The sequence below is a fragment of the Monodelphis domestica genome, chromosome 2 (genome assembly GCF_027887165.1).
Source record: "Monodelphis domestica isolate mMonDom1 chromosome 2, mMonDom1.pri, whole genome shotgun sequence".
Classification (NCBI taxonomy): domain Eukaryota; kingdom Metazoa; phylum Chordata; class Mammalia; order Didelphimorphia; family Didelphidae; genus Monodelphis; species Monodelphis domestica.
The window spans coordinates 20,984,568-21,001,435 of record NC_077228.1 but is presented as its reverse complement, the minus strand read 5'-3'; the positions used below and the strand labels follow the sequence as shown (position 1 = coordinate 21,001,435).

Genomic DNA, 16,868 nt, shown 5'->3' with positions numbered 1-16,868 from the left:
TATTACGCAGGCAGAGATGCATTGTTAGTGAGGTGAAGGATTACCAGGAATCTGGGCACTTTCCTGGCAATTTATAGCTTCATTCCAATTACTTGAGGAATAATATCAGCTCCTTAATTGAATATCAGGCTGTATTTCAGTCAGAAGACTTGAGAATAATCTTGGCAACTGAGCCTGTGGGTCAGTAAAGAAAGTGAATCAGGTGGACAGTGGAAGATGGATTGATTCTTACTTGTCTACCAAGGATTTTACTGTCCTGGCTGTCTCCTAAAAAGGGGAAGAAGTCATGAGAATTGTAAGGTAGGAGGTAATAGTGATAGTTCACACATCCAGGGCTTTTCATAGAAGTAGTGTGGCACAATGACTAGATAGTTAGACTCATAGGTAGGGAAAATGGAGGACAAGTCCTGGCCTCCTCTCTCACCCAAGAAATATCTCTTTAGTGTGTGAACCTGGGTAAGTCATTTAACCTCTTTCTGAGCTAGGAAGCTCTCTAAGACTATACATTGCTAACTAGAATATTCCTTATGCCAAAAAAAGCAGCTACATTAAAAAATATCTAATCACAACCCTTCTACAGTTTGGTTTAATGGAAATCATGTTAGGCACTGAGTTAGAAAAATTAAGTTTAAATTCTATTTAAGATACTAACTAGTTCCATGACCATGGGGGTGTCATTTAACTTCTCCTGGCCTTGGTTTCCTAATTTATAAAGTGTGTGTGACCCAGGGTAAGTAGTTAAGCTCTCCAGGTCTCACTTTCCATATTTATAAAAAGGGAGTTAGACCAGGCAGTCTCTAAGAATTTTTTCAGTTCTTTATTTAGCATTTGAGGAGACCTTTAAGGATAAGGACTATATCTTAATCTTCCTATCTGGAGCCCTTGGTGCAGGGCCTGGCATATAGTAGGCCCTTCATTCCTCTTTGTTGATTGACTGGTTGATCCTTATGTATGTATGACACAATAAACAGTTAAATGAGAACTCAGTGGAAATTTCTTAATGCTCATGACAATGCCTTGGTCATGGAGTCAGGACAGCTGGGGTCTAGGCACAGCTCAGGAATGTACTTCCTGTACTTCCTTTGGGACCCTGAATAAGTGGTCTTTTCTCTAGAAGTCACCATTGATTTTATTTCCAAAGAGAATGTGGGATTAGATGTTCTGAAGTCTTTTATAACTTTTTACTTTATGGTCTTATAAGTCATTGAATTCATCTGAGCAGCTGTTAACTGTAAAACGAGGCAATAATGCTTTCCATATTGACCAATCAATAAGAATAATTGCTAATTATTTATTACTATGTGTCAGGCACAGTGCTAAACAATACACATTTTATCTCATTTGTGCCTCACAACAACCTGCAAGATAGTTGCTGTTATCCTCATTTAACATTTGAGGAAACTGGGGCAAAGATTGGCTAAATGATTTGGCCAGGGTCACACAGCTAGTGTCTGAAGTGGGATTTTGAACTCAGATCCTTTTGAGTTAAAGCATGCAGCACTGAGCATCTACTATGTGCCAGTCACTGTCCTCGGTGCTGAAGGCAAAAAAGACAAAATAGACTACTTGTATCCCATATTTGTTGAGAGGAAAATGCTTTGTAAAAGTTAGAGTCAAAGGGATCTCTAAGTAAGTGAATTTATAGGTTCTTGAGTCTAACCCCCTCATTTTACAAATGAAGAAATGGAGACAATCCACAGAAATTAAATGATAGGCCCAAGATCACACAGTTACTAGGACATTAGGTAGGGATTCAGATCCCGGTTTAATGGCTGCAGAGCCAGGGGTTTTACTGCATAACAAAAATCTCAAAAACAAAACTGCAACAAAGTTTTTCATTATTATTAGATATATTAGTCCTGATTATTCCCCAGGAAAAAATGAAATTGAATGGCTATCTCCCTAAAAATACCCCCAAACTAATGCTTAATGTAGTATTAGGCTAATGTACTGGCTCCTGTGATGTAATGGGACTCCATGCTCCTGAAGCAATGGCTAAATGAATTTAAGAACTTATTCATCATTCACTGAAATGTTCAGGAGATCCATTGCCCCTTTAAGAGCAGAAAGGAAGGCAGCCAAAATGGGGGCATCCAGCAAAGCTTTGGGAATGGAATGGGTACACAGCTGGATTTCCATAAAGAACAAACAAGCTCCTTTCCTTTCTGACAGAGGCCCAGGGAGCCAGAAATACCAAAATGCAATGGGGAAGAAAGAAAGAAAAAGTCCCTCTCTGCTCATCTAATCACATCAGGGGTTGTGAGGTAGTCTCCTCTGCAATTGAGAATTGCTCATTAGGATAAAATGAAAATTTTGTTTTTTAAATTAAACTGTAATTTTTTGCTTTTAGAAGCAGGACAGTAAGTGTTCTCTGCTTAGTCTCTGCAGTGGTTGTGTCCTGAGGATTAGGGAGTTGTCTGAGTGCCACTTGTGAATAATTCAAATGACTCTTTGTATACATATACATACACATGCTCACACCCACATATATGTATGCATGTATAATAAAGTATATGTAGTACATGCCAGCATACACATAATGCCTTAAATCCACTATTTCAGTTGACTAAATTCCAAAAACTTTCATTAAGTGTCTATGATTGACAACAAAGCCAAAGAAACTCAAGAGTTCCTGTCCTTAAGGAGCTTCCAGGCTCCCCAAAGGTTCTAACATATACATATAAGCAAATACAAAGTGTGTACAAAGTAAATACAAAGCCTTTTTAAGAATGAGAAAATGAATCAGAGATGCAAATCAAAAAACTGAGTTATCACCTCACACCCAGCAGATTGGCTAACATGACAGCAAAGGAAAATAATAAATGTTGGAGAGCATGTTGCATAATTGGGACATTAATGCATTACTGGTAGAGTTGTGAATTGGTACAATCATTCTGGAAGCCAATTTGGAACTATGCCAAAAGGGCACTAAAAGACTGTCTGCCCTTTGATCCAGCCATAGCACTGCTGGGTTTGTAGCCCAAAGAGATAATAAGGAAAAAGACTTGTACAAGAATATTCATAGCTGCGCTCTTTGTGGTGGCCAAAATTGGAAAATTGGGGCATGGCTGAACAAATGGTGGTATATGTTGGTGATGGAATATGATTGTGCTCAAAGGAATAATGAACTGGAGGAATTCCATGGAGACTGGAACAACCTCCAGGAAGTGATGCAGAGTGAAAGGAGCAGAACCAGGAAAACATTGTACACAGAGACTGACACACTGTGATACAATCGAATGTAATGGGCTTCTCCATTAGTGGCAATGCAGTGATCCTGAACAACCCGGAGGGATCTATGAGAAAGAACACTATCCATATCCAGAGGAAGAACTGTGGGAGTAGAAACACAGAAGAAAAAATAACTGCTTGATCACATGTGTAGAGGGGATATGATTGGGGATGTAGACTCTAAATGACCACGCTAGTGCAAACATCAATAATATGGAAATGGATCCTGATCAAAGACACATGTAAAACCCAGTGGAACTGCACATCAGCTATGGGAGAGGGGTGGGTAGAGGGGAGGGAAAGAACATGAATCATGTAATTATGGGAAAATATTCTAAATTAATTAATTAAAATTATCCAAAAAAAAGGAGAACATGCCTATAATTGAAGTGGGAAGAATCAGGAAAGGTTTTGTGTAGGAAATAAGTGTAGCTAACATTATCATTTCTATTTCTGAGATGAGAAAACTGAAATTCAATAAGGGAAATTGATTTCCCTGAAGGTAAAATGGATTATAAGAGGTATAGTTAGGGGTTACCGTCAGTAGCAGTATCTCAAGGGGCCAAAAGATGGGAATTCAAGCCTACCTTCACACTACCTTTCTTCCAGGATTTTCTTTACCAAGCTCATAATTTATATCCATCTTTCCAGATGGAAGGTAAGCTCCCTACTACCTAGCTTAGCATCTGGCACATAGTAGGTCCTTAATAAATTCTTACTGATTAATGATACTATGTACCTGTCAGCCATTACTATTCATATTAATTCTAGAACACAGTGCCAAGCACGCTGTAGATGCTAGGCTTTAATTGAATGACTAATTAGAGAACATCTGAGTCCTATTTTTTGGGGGGGGTTTGGTTTAGGGAAGAATTTAATAAGTTGGGCATATTTTCCCCCAAATTAGTTCATACATCCTTTATTTTCTCAATTATTATGTATCCAATTTTGTAGCTTGAAGCTTCCTGGCCAAAGAGATGGGATCGATAAGGTATCTGTGGTTAGGCAGCTGGTTGCTGGATATGATGACTGCCTCCAATTCGCTGAAGCACTTCCATCCTTATTGTCTTTGCAGGAGTCAGATGGGAGTGGAAAAATCCCCTTTCAATCAGAGTAGCTTCACCCTGATCCCTCTTCCAGGCACCCACAAGCCGTGAACACTTTGCTGAAAATCCAGCCAAAGCCATGGCTGAGCATGTCTTCTGAGGGTCCCAAGACTCAATCCATCTCATCACCAAGCACCCAAGTTGCATGTTTTTGTACTCCAATTAAGATTTCTTTGCTTTTGTCTGAAAACAAGAAAGCCCTAGCTGTAATCTTTTCTAAATAATATTAGCAGTGAGTGAAATCTTTCAAAAATTCCGCAAAGCTCAGGGAAAACATAAAGCAGAATTTTAGGAAAACAAAATCAAACCAAAAACACCCCAACAAAGGACCAATCATAGGTGCAGTCAGTAAATAAACATTCATGAAGTACCTACTATGTGCCAGAAACTGTGCTAAACTCCAGAGAGAGAAAGGAAGACAAAAGAGAAATTTTTGCTTTCAAAGAGTTCATAATCTAATGGGGGAAACAGTGGGCAAACAATTGTGTATAAACAAGTTATAGAAGGAATAAATTGGAGATTGGAGTTGTTAGATTTAAGAGATATTGGGAAAAGTTCCCTGTAGAAGATGGGATTTTCCTGGCAGTTAAAGAAAGTCAAGAGGTGGAGAAAGGGAGGGAGAGCATTCTAGGCATGAGAGGCAGTAGGGCAAAATGCCCAGATAGGAGATGGTTAGTGTAGTGTAGTGTAGTGTAGTGTAAGGGGCAGCAAGGAGGCCATTATCACAGGATCAGAGAGTACGTAGTGGGGAGTAAGGTGTAAGAAGCCTGGAAAGGTGGAGAGGGCAGGTAATGTAGGGTGATGATGAATGCCCTGAGTGAGAGCAGGAAGAATCCTTAAAAGCCTGTGTTGTCCAAGTTCCTCATTTTATAGATGAAGAAACTGAGGCACAAAGAACTTGGTCAAGGTCACAGAGGTAGGGAATGACAAAAGTAGAATTTAAACTGAATTCTTCCATCATTAAATCCAGTACCACTCCCAAGAGCCTCCCAGATGGAGGCTAGTAATTCTACTCAAATGAGAAAATCACTTCTCATTAAAAGAACGGTAGCCTTCTTTTCAAGAGATGTGGATTTGACTCCTACTTTTTCCACTTCTTAGCTGAGTCAGTCACTTTGCCTATAAGTCTTGATCTCCTCATCTGCACAGTGGGGATAATGGTGCTATTTAGGACAAAGGGCTGCTGTGAGGAAAGCACTTATAAGACAATTTTCTAATCAGAATTAAGATTATTAATATCTAAAGCTCTGTCAGCTTTATTATTGTGATACAATTCTTTGGGTTGGCAGAGGGCCCCATCCTCACTTCCTCTGAATTCCAGTACTCAGTTTGCATTTGTGTTTGGATGGAGAGATGGCTTGGGAGCTTCATTTCTACCCTTGGGTTGTGAAATTCAGTGTCACTACTGATGGCTACTCAGTTCCTCCGGACTCGGCAGCATGACCCAAGTGTCCTATTAGTGTCAAAGATGAAGGGCATTCCAAGAAAGAAGATAGCATAAGCTCGGGAGAATTTATTGGAGGGTTTCTGATTTCCCACAAAACCATTTTCTCCATACAGGAAATTCCTCACAAATAACCCTTTGTCTCGACAAGGCTTGGGCTGTTACACAGTAATTATTTTTGGATTAGGAAGCGCTAACAGGACTTGGTCTTCGAAGGTCAGCATAATCTGGGAAGATAACTAGGTTGTGTGTGCCCCAGGGAAAAGAAGGCTCTTTTAGGCTACAGTTACAAGAACTTGGATTGGAAGGAAAGGATTGACTTGTTTCTTGCAGATAATTGCTGATAAAAGTTCAGCTTTATAATATTGCCCAAATACCACCCAATAGATCATATTTTGCAAGAGACTTTTTGAATGTCCCCATAGGGAACCCATATGTTCTTAGCCTTTGGAAGGAGGAAAAATGAAATTGTATCCAGAAGAGGAAAGGAGATTGGATGTGTTTTCTTTTTTTTTTAAACCCTCACCCTTTGTCTCAGGATCAATACTATGTATTGGTTTCAAAGCAAAAGAGCCGTAAGAGCTAGGCAATGGGGGTTAAGTGACTTGCCCAGGGTCACACAACTGGGAAGTGTCTGAGGCCAGATTTGAACTTAGGACACCCATCTCTAAACTCTCTCATTCCACTGAGCCACCCAGTTGCCCTGGATGTGTTTTCAAAACATGGATATTAAAAATTTTGAATACTATAATAAAAGTTAAGGACTCATTCGAAAGTGTCTTGTTGGGGGGGGCTGAAGAGGGGATTCAGATAACTTAAGAGATACAATAAGATGAGAAATTGACTCCAGAGTCACAAGGTATGGGTTCAAAATATACCTGTCCCTTGATACCTGTATAACCTTAGACGAGTTGCTTAATTTCTCTACAGGAAGATTCTTCTATTAAATGAGGAGGCTGGACAATTAGATTACCTCTATGGTCTCCTAATCTATTTAGACTTCAGTTTCCCTATTTATAAAAATGAGGAGATTGGAATAGATGGTCTCTAAAGTTCCTTTTACCTATAAACCCACGATATTCTATGATATTGCTGATCTCATTTAGCTCCCTGAAAAAAAAAAAACAAAATAAATGAAGTGGTGGTGGCGGTAGTAATGGTAGTGGTAGTGGTAGTGGTAGTAGTAGTAGTAGTAGTAGTAGTAGTAGTAGTAGTAGTAGTAGTAGTAGTAGTAGTAGTAGTAGTAAATAGTAATTGTAGTAACAGCTCTTATTTATGAATAAATCATTTTCTCACAATAATTTCATGAGTTAGAAATTGACGCTAAGATGGGATAAATAACTTACCATCAATTATAATATCAGAGAACTCTCAGAGTTGAGTCTTTTATCATACTCTCTCTGGCCACCATTTCACTAGATATATTGCTTTCTCATTAGAATGTAAGCTTTTCTAGGTAAGTTACTGGTCATTTTTTGTATTTCTATACCTAATGCTTATTTGATGCATCGTCAAGGCTTAATAAATGATTTGTCTTCCATTCAGCCATTCATCCATTCATTCTATAGGCAGAGTTATCTGGCTGCCATATACTGATATCCAATCTATCAGAAAATACTTCTTAAGAGCATCAGCAATATGCCTATCAACAGGAAAGCTGGGAAGACCCTACTTACATTTTATTGTGAGAGACTAAAAGGATTCACAACCTTTCCATGGTCAGCCTGTTGTGACGCCTCTCCTGGGTGCACAATCAACCAAACAAACAGTAATGATCAAAAGAAAAGCAGATAGAATTGACATGGTTTCCACCTCAAAATTTCAGAGCCTAAAAGAATCTGTAAGACCTGCAGGTCCACCACCCTCTATTTAACTTCCTACTTGACTAGAAACTCCATGTTGGCCTGGGAACTTGAGTGTATAAATTTGGTAATGCTGACACCACCAGGGCACAAAACACAGGAGGCAGATTACTTGTGGAAGGAAATGAAACAGAATGGTTTGGATGGTTTGGGGAGATCCTTTTCAGCCCTCAGCAGCTAGGTAGTGCAGTAGATAGAGTGTGGGGCTGGCAGCCAAGAAGACCCATCGTCTAGAGTTCAAATTTGGCCTCTGACAAAGATGTATGACTCTGGACAAGTCACTTAACCCTGTTTGCCTCCATTTCCTCATCTGTAAAACGAGGAAAAGGAAATGGCAAATCAATACATTTTCATTGCCAAGAAAACCCCAAATGGGGTCATGAAGGATCCAAAACAACTGAAAGATTACTAATTACTTTTTATCTTGGCATTGCAGTTGTGTGCTTCAGTGTTTTTCAGTTGTCTATTCTAAAGCCCAGAATGGCTTCGAAACATTTTCACAGCCATTTTCAACTCTGTTCATGTGCACAAACCTGGGCAGGTTAACAAGATGGGCACTGCTGTGCCCATTGTACAGATGAAGGAAAGTGAAAAATCTTAGAAGAAAAGTCAAGTCTGATATGCAGGAACTTCTGAGATTGTTAGATTTCATTCTGAAAGTCTGGATTTAAAATCCTGGCTTCTCATTTAGTGAAAAGAATGTTGGCTCTGGAGTCAGTGCAGCTGAATTTAGATCCTACCTCTGGTACTATCTGGGCAAGTCATTTCACTTCCCTGAGCCTCAATTTCCTTTTTTGTAAAATGGAAAGTTTGCGTTTCCTCCAGTTTTAGAGACATGTTTTTTCTTTTTCTTTTTTATGATTTTCCTCATACATTTGTGTCCTCAGATGGGCAACCCATAATGATGAGAAGACCACAGACTCCTGCATGGGTCCAATTCTTTCATGTATGGTGCTCAACCATAAATACAGTTAGCACCAAGAGAGCATATTTTAAAGGTAGAACTACTCAAGTGGTTAATAAAATCCTCACAGCAACTCTAAGGTTCACACGTGAAAATAGGACTTCTTACATCATCTTACATACGATGCCACAAAGAATTATTTTAAATCTGTTGAGATTATTATATTGCAGCACCGCCGCGAGTCTTCAAAATGGTGACTGCTGGCGCCAATTCAGAGTCATGGAACATCCTCATGTCATGGTGATCTAGCTCTTCATTCTGAAATTTGATAATTTGCCGTCTTTAATCTGCAGTAATGAGGAATAGAGTGGGAAGCATTTCATGTATGATTTGTCTTAGCCAAGACACTAAATTCCAGCGCGGCATTCCTGGTTTGGTGAGCTGACTGTCGGAATAAATGTATCCATTCTTCTTGGTCCATTATGTGCTGGGAGAAGAAAGATTGTCAAGTAGCAATTCGCCACGGAGAGCGCCGGGCACGCAAGAGAGCTTAACAAATATTATTTGAGCATTTGATGAAATGCTGGACACCCTAATGAGGACAAGCTGTCATTAATGAAAGCACTTTAATAATTCTAGGTCTTACCCCAACACTCATCTAGACAATTAAGTTTAATTAAGGTAATTTTTGTCACTGGAGTCATCTGGCACCTTTCATTAGGGTCAGCCATGCTAATGAAGATGCGGGAACATAACAGCAAAAACAACAAAGATAATCACCCTGATAAATCAAAAATGGGCATTCCCGCTAACTCTTTTTGATGCACGGGACCGTGCTATGTGGCTACTGTGTGACACAGTCCATGACATCTTCCTTTTTCTTCAAGGCATGAAGGCCATTAACCTTTCCCAAACATGTAAATTCATTCCTAATCAGGCCCTAAACTCTAATGAGGCATTATACACCCTACCTACTCATCTCTGTTGGATGCCTTGTCCATCTCTCTCCACCCCAGCCCAGCATCGTCAGACTAGACCTCAAGTGATGGGCTTAATTTCTAGGAAGCAACAGATGCATGGAAACTCCCCCTCCCCCTCCATTTAACTCCTCAATTTTTTAAAGTGGTTGCTGCTTTTAAAACCCGGGGAAAAAAATCCTACTTATAGGAAATGCTTTGGGAGGCAATAAAATGTATTAAATTAAAGTATAGCTTGATGGTAATGATTTAGAAAACCGAGGCAGTGTTCGTAAAAATGATGCAGTTGCTCTCTTTGCATATGGTTCTCCCTAAAGATTAGCTCATGCAAAACACTCACTGAACATAAAATAATGAGAATATAAGGAATTCGATAATCATAAAACAATACAAATGAAAATTTGCTCTTTGAGTAAATGGAGTGCTATAGAGCAACTCAGACAATTAAATGGTAGTAAGTACTATGTGAAAGGAAGACAAGGAAACAGAAAGAAGGAAGAATGGGAAGAACTTCTAGGAAACCCAACTATGGAAGGGAAATTAGATTATTTTAGTGTTTTAGAGCTGGAAGGGTCCTAAGAGATCCTGCTCCCTCAGTGTTTTATACATACAGTCTGTACTAAAGGGAGCTTTTTCACTTTTTAGAAAAATTTTATTTAATTAATTTAGAATATTTTTTCTTGGCTACATGACTCATGTTCTTTCCCTCAGCTCTTCCCCCTCCTCCATATCCAATGCACAATTCCACTGGGTTTTACATGTGTCATTGATCAAGATTTATTTTCATCTTATTGATGTTTGCACTAGGATGATCGCTTAGAGTCTACATCCCCAATCATATCACCATCAAACCATGTGATCCAGCAGTTGTTTTTCTTCTGTGTTTTGATTCCCACAGTTCTTCCTCTGGATGTCGATAGTGTTCTTTCTCATGAATAAGGGAGCCTTTTTAAACCATTTCTGGACATTGAATCTCAATTGTGAGATGGAGAAGCTAGCAATGGGGGATGAGAACAAACTTGGATGAATCAAATAATTGAAACCTTCCCAAAGTGGAATGGGATACCCTAAAATGCAAAGAGTTTCCCCTAATTAGTGAGCATCAAGAGATAGTTGGATTAATTATTGGGTTTCCACTTCAATTCAGCAAAGATATACTAAGCACCTACTATGTGACAAACACTGAACAGGTTATGCCAAGAAATAAAAAGGAAAACAGTCTCTAATCTTGAGGAATGTATCAACAATGAGTGAAGAAAACATGTTTAAAGATAAATGTTCTATGTGGGCATATATATATTATATATATAATATACAGGGGTGTATAGGGTGCTCAGGGAGGGGTAGCACCTTGGTATGAAGGTATGGAAGGCTTGTCGTGCCCTCTTAGGGCAGCTCTCCAGCCTCTGACCCTCACCTGACACTCAGCTCTCACATGTGGCTCCTAGTAGCTGCTAGCATGCAGCAGCAGCCACACCCCAGGCAACGGCTTTGACAGGCCGGCTAAACCTTGTGAGGGTAGCCATCAGGTCATCGACCCCTGGTGAACCAGGGCTTTGCTCACCCAGCATGTGAAGACTGCTTTGGCTGAACAGACGGAAGAAACCAACAAGAAGGTTCAACGGCTGAGATGGCGACGCAGCAAAGCACTGTGGAGTGCTTAGGGTGTGTTGGAGCACAAAAGACAACACGGCCATCCAATGCAGCTGAGGAAGTCTCCAGGTGTAACGACTTTTAATGCCAATGGACCCAGGCTTCCAACGCTGAGAGAGTGGGACTGTCCCTGTGCATCAACTTTTCAACTTAAATCTCCTTCACGCACAAAGACAATCATCATACTCGGCTTTCGAGAGACTACTGCTATATAATATACACAAATATACACAAACATATAAAATACATTGAACACATATCTACATATGTGTGTATTTTCACAAACATATACATCTAGCATTTCTTTGTATCCTCAGCCCTGGATTTAGTACCCAACACACAGTATATGCTTAAAATTCCTTATTGATTAAATGACATATGTTGTGTATACAGCTATAAAAAAAATATATATATATATAAAGTATGTTATAGCATTCACAGGTATGTTCATATATATAAAGGTGGAATGTGTATTAATAATTGATGCTATCAGGAAAGGTCTTTGTGGAAGGTAGCAACTGATACTTAGAAAATCAACTAAAAATTATTTGAAACAATTAAAACTTTAGCAAAATTGCAGGGTATAAAATAAGCCCACATAAAAAATCAGCATTTCCATAAATTATGAACAAAGTTCAGACAAAAGAGATAAAAAGAGAAATCCAAAATAAAATAACTACAAACAAGATAAACCATTTGGGAGTTTACCTGCCAAGACAAACCCAGTAACTATATAATGCCAATAACAAAACACTTTTCACACAAATAATGTTGGATCTAAACAACTGGAAAAACATTAACTGTTCATGGATAGTCCAAGACAATATAATAAAAATGATTCATTCCACCTAAATTGATTTACTCAATTCAGTGTCATACCAATGAACTATCAAAAAATTTTAGAGTGAGAAAAATAGCAAGGAAGTTCAATTGGACAAAGAAAAGGTCAAGAATATCAAGTAAATCACTGGGAAAATAATGTGAATGAAGGTGGACTAGCAATAACAGATCTCCAACTCTCTTAGAAAGTGATAGCAATGAACAGATGAAAACAATCTTGTACTGGCTAAGAAATAAAGGATTGGATCAATGGAATAGATTAGGCACACCATATACATGGTTAAATGGCCACAGTAATCTAGTTTGCTAAAAACATACATCCAAGTTTTTGAGACAAGAATTCATTTTTTCCACAAAATTTTTTGGAAAAATGGAAAGTAGTTTGGCAGAAACTAGGCATATACCACCATCTCATATCATATACCATGACCAAATATGGTTCAGACACAAAGGATGACATGAGCAAATTAAGGGAGATAGAATAATTTGATCTATGGATAAGGGAAGAATTCATGACCAAACAAAAGATAGAAAGGCTCGGGGATATAAAATGGATCATTTTGATTTCATTAAAATAAAAAGGGTTTTTACAAAAAAAACCACAATATAATGAAGAGTAGAAAGAAATAAAGAAACTGGTGGGAGGAATTGTATAGTCAGTTTCTCTGAAAAAAAGCTATCATGTCTCAAACAGGCAGAGAATTGAGTCAAATATATAAGAATATCATTCATTCCCCAATTGATAAATGGCCAAAGGACAAGAATGGGAAGTTTTCAGAAGAATAAATTAAAGCTACCTATGTATGAAATATATATTTTATATATGAAAAAGTATAGATCATATATTATATTATAGAAGTATAGAATTCTGTACTCAAAAATTTTTAATGAAATATCTGTCTAGAGATACAGCTATTTAAACATAGATATTTAGATAGCTATATCTATAGATAGTTATCTAGATATAAATAGATATAGATATTAAAGAAGGTGGCACCTGAGTTGAATCCTGAAGGGATCAAAGAGTTACAGGAGGCAGAGATGAGGAGAGAGAGCCTTCTGGCCATTGCCTGAGTAAAGGTAACTTGGTGTGCAGTAGAACATCACATAAGGCGAATGGCAATTAGGCTAATCTGGCTAGAACATAAATTGTGGAGAGGAATTTTTGCTCAGTTGCCAGTTGGACCATATGCCCTCAGCAATCCTTCCTAACTGAAATTTTTCATCTTCAGAATCTGAAGGGGAAAAAAAAAAGCTCGACTCCATAGTTTAACAGATAGAGAACTGATTCTAGAGTCAAATGATGTAGGTTCAAATCTCACCTCTGATGCTTACTCTCTGTGTGATTTTGAAGAAATCATTGACTTTCTCTGGGCCTCAATATCCTCAACTGTAAAATGAAGGGTTTGGGAAATACATTTCTAAAACCTCTTTCAAATGGTTGTAGAGGGCAGTCAGTCAATGCTCAAGCTAATTCAGGGATGTCTTCCAGAAAGTCCCAAACAGATGATGGGCATTCTCCCTCTTGTTTGAGGGAGAAGCAGAAATTAGTTAATTTACAGCTACAACAGTAGGTCAGAAAGAGCCTGACTTACCTTTTTTAAGCATCACATAGGTTTCTACAGTAATTCCATCCCCTATCTAATAACACCCACTTCTTACATTCACCAAAGCTCTCTCCTCTAGGTTCCCTCCCTTCCTTCTCTTGTTCCCTAGCTTCACAAGAGAAAACTAAGGGCTGCTGGTTAGAAGTCCTTTGTTCCATTGTAAAAAGTCTTCCCTTTAAACTGGCATCCAATGAAGATGTAACAGAAGCTTTGTTAATACTCCCCTCCATCCATAAAGTACAAGGTTTTGAGCGCTGACATGAAAAAAAAAGGTTATTAAAAGCTTTTGCGTTAACTAATAGACACTTTAAAGAGTCTATAATGGGTAATTTAACAATGACAGCTCCATGCAAAATACCTAAGCCAAGAAGACACATGCAACTCTATTCAAAGTCTGCCCCCAGAATGTGCACATCTGGAAAAAGGAGGATTTTGTCCCCTGTGCTTAGAGGGCTAAGAAGGAAGTCACAATGGACTGGCCTTCCAGCTCCAACAGCAGTCCATGGCCAAGGAAATGTCTATGACACCACAATGGGGAGGGGGATGGTGGAAATCACCCACCAGTAATGGCAGTCTTTACTCTCTATGGGACAAGGTTCTTTACCCTTGTTAAGTCATTCTTTTTGCCTTTAATATCAACTAGATGGAGAGCAACCAAATAGCTACTCCCATGGAAGATGAATGTATAGGTACTAAACTGAAGACCAAGCAAGATGGTGGAATAGCCACTAAAAAGGTTAGAGTTCACAAAGACCTGGGTGTGAATCATGCCACAACTACTTACTGTCTATAGGACTATAAGGAAGACAATTCAACCTCCTTGGGCTTATCTGTCTCATCTATAAAATGATGGAGTTGAATCAGGTGATCCCCCAAAGGTCCCTTTCACCTCTCAATCTCAGATTGCAAGCCCATCCTCTTACAAATGAGAAAACAGAGACTCAGAGAGCTCATGTGATTTTCCCAGAATCACCCAGGCAGTAAGGCAATGCTGAGTTATTCTGACCCAGTCTGCTTTCATCCAGCCTCTGTCCTGAGGCACCATACTGCCCAACATAACAGAGGCTTGCCTGCTTGACTCCTTCCAACAAGTTACTCCACACAGTAACACAGGATGTAAGAAAGTTTAAAATCTGCGACTTAGAACAAAGACCCCCAAAACAGAAGAACAAAAAGGGACAGAATATTAGAGGTGGAGGAAACGTTAAAATATGGAGTCAGCAGAACTGAGTTCAAATCCTAGTTCTACCAATGCTACTTCATTTCCTTTGCACTTCAGCGACATCATATTTGCAGCACTTACTTCTTACATGATTACTGGAAATCCAGTGCTTTGTAAACCTTTATTAAATTGTCATAAAAAGGTGTTATTTTGATTAGCATCATCTCATCCGAGTCCCTCATTTTACAGAGGAGGAAACTAGGGCAAAAAAGGGATGATGCTACTTTTCCAGTTTGAGGAGCCATTTCATTGCTGAACTTAAGACTAAATTCAAGGATTCAGAATCCAGCTCTGCCTCTCAGCTACACTTTCTAGAGAGCTCAGATGCGAAGAACTTCATAAGTAAAAACTTATGGTAGGAAACATTTCTATAGCTATACAATTCTGTAACAGGTGCTATTATGATCTCCATCCTAAGGAGGAGGAAACTGAGGCAGGGAGCCAAAGATAATTTGCCCAGAATCACACAGCCAATAAGTGCTAAGGTAGGATTTGAATTCTGATCTCCCTGGCTCCATGTGAATGACTTTACCCATTCTGTTCTTTGCTGGGGAAGCTGAGACATTACCCCAAGAAGGGAAGGGACTAGGCCAACCATTGTGTTTTTGGCAGGTATTAGAAGAGAAGCATATGCTTGAAACATGCTTCCCAAACAGCAGATGTAGGCAGCATTGGCCAGAAGCTGACCTGGCCTACTCCCACTTCAGGAGGTACCTTCCCCACTCCGATGAGAGGTCTAAATGTGGATGGCTGCCTGGCAGAGGGACTTCTGAATGAGCCATGGGGTGGCAATTATCCCACCCGATATTTCTATAATTAGTTTCCACTGGCTCTATACCCCACCCTCTTTCAATATTTCAATACCATGATTCTGAGCTGAATTTTAAAGGGAACCATACTCCTTTCCCAGAACAAGGCAAGTGGATTTGGGAGGGAGCTGCCTTATAGGGCTGCAGGTGCAAAAAAGGAAAAAAATATATTTTTCAAAGGAAAAAAATAGGGAAAAAACAAATAACAAAATGAAAACATCAGGAAAGGAGAGACTGCTAGAGGTCAGTCTGAATCTCTTTGAAAACTGGGCCCCAAATCTTTTTATTTTAGTTATTTTTCAGAATTTTTGATGAGGATCGATTGTGTGAGCAGGCTGCCTGCCTTAATAGCATAGCAGGGTTTTGGCAGCTAGACTGGGGTAATCATTGAAATGCAAAGAGAGGCCAAAACTAACTAGGGATGCTTTACCTGTATTCACTGGGGAGAAAAAGAAAAAATATGAAGTGGGGATTTAACCAAAGAACTGCCAGTCTCCATGGAGTGAAATAGGCACCAGCTGTTAAAAATACTTCACGGAGACAAGAGCATCCCAGATTTTAAGATGGAAGAACCTTTGAGATCATCTAGCCCAATCATCTCATTTTACAGGTCCCAGACAAAGGAAGTGACTTGCCCAATATCATGTCGATAGTAAGGAGGAAAATCAAGATCTGAACCCAGGCCATCTACCTCCAGGTCCAGCAGCCTTTCTCTGAGAGTTGAAAGGAAACTCAGTAGACATCAAATATAAACATACCCCAAAGGAGTCCCTACCATAACTTGGTCTTCTAGCTATAAAAGATCATTAGTTCACATTTTTAGACCTGGAAGAGGATCTCAACAGTTATTTAGTCCAAACTCCTCATTTTACACATAAGTAAATGGAGGCACAGTGAGATTACAGATGAGAGGGCCAGGGAGGTTATCAATGACATTCTTTCCTCACTTCTGCCTCCTAGAAGCCCCCTCTTTCTTCATTGAGCTCAAGGATTCCCATCTACAGGAGACCTCTCCTGATCCTCCAACTGCTAGGACCTTCCCTCCCAAACTTCCTTATATCTAGCTACTTTGCTTTTCATAATAACAAAACATAAACATAACAAAACAAAACATAACAAAGAGATCTTAGATAGAATGGGAATAAAGAGAGTAGAGTAAAGGTCTCTTTGTCTTCCTTACCTTCTTTATTAGTAGGGAAGCTCCTTATGAAAA

At 39.1% G+C, this 16,868-nt stretch overlaps 1 protein-coding gene and 1 long non-coding RNA gene across 2 annotated transcripts in view; both read right to left on the bottom strand.

Annotated features, from left to right (window-relative positions):
- The window catches only part of DAB1 (DAB adaptor protein 1), a 333,073-nt gene that overhangs the window by 205,653 nt on the left and 110,552 nt on the right, over positions 1-16,868 (bottom strand). The gene's annotated exons all lie outside the window — the stretch shown is intronic.
- On the bottom strand, positions 4,135-16,723 carry LOC130457043 (uncharacterized). Its single transcript, XR_008916027.1, has 2 exons — positions 13,983-16,723; positions 4,135-4,520 (listed from the first exon to the last, which is right to left on the bottom strand). It is a non-coding gene; the product is annotated as an uncharacterized LOC130457043 (long non-coding RNA).